Source organism: Apis dorsata, unplaced genomic scaffold (genome assembly GCF_000469605.1).
Source record: "Apis dorsata unplaced genomic scaffold, Apis dorsata 1.3 scaffold_52, whole genome shotgun sequence".
Lineage (NCBI taxonomy): Eukaryota > Metazoa > Arthropoda > Insecta > Hymenoptera > Apidae > Apis > Apis dorsata.
Window position 1 is genome coordinate 1,855,511 of NW_006263353.1, and position 689 is coordinate 1,856,199.

The 689-nt window shown below is 38.3% G+C and overlaps 1 protein-coding gene across 1 annotated transcript in view; it reads right to left on the reverse strand.

Moving 5' to 3' along the window:
* Window positions 1–689, reverse strand: part of LOC116186771 — a 130,887-nt gene that overhangs the window by 5,910 nt on the left and 124,288 nt on the right. The window lies entirely within an intron of this gene.

A 689-nucleotide genomic window follows, 5' to 3' on the forward strand; every position in this document is an offset into this window, starting at 1 on the left:
TGATATAGGGACAAATAAATTGTCGTGCAATTTTAGAATAAATTGTGGAAAATGATGGATGACAAAAAGAAGAAAAAAGAAAAATTATAGGTTAGGATTTCCATTGTACTTTGAATATCAAATTGTGTTATTACTTAGTGTTATAATATTCATTATAATTTTCCTTAAACGTAACTACATTTCTCCAAAAAAAAAAAAATTTAAGATCAATCGAGTTAATTTAATAATTCCGCTATTGAATAAAATCCCTAGGACGATTAAAATTTGTGTCAAATCGAGATGAAACAGAATCGAATAACTTTCACGAGTGAATAAATTCAATTGAACGACAATCTCGTTACTTATTCACGCAGCCGCGTGAATTACAATTGGCTTCTAAGGCGCATTAACATATTGATGGGCGTCTAGGGTTCCCTAGAAGATCTCGCGGCGAAGAACTAGGCTGGCCAAGGTCCCGGCCTTCGTTCGATCCTTGTCCGCGGGCAAACAAGGAAAATGAAAAGGAAAAGGGTGGAGGGGGTGGCACGAGATGTTGACACGAGATCCTTTATTCCGCCCCGTTTCCCTCGTCCACCCCACAGAAATACAGGGCGCAATAATAAACACCGCGAAATGAGTGTCGCTTCTTTGACAGCTGCGGTGTGAATGGCGACGGATGTTGGAGAAAGGGTTCTTTTTTTTTTTTTTTT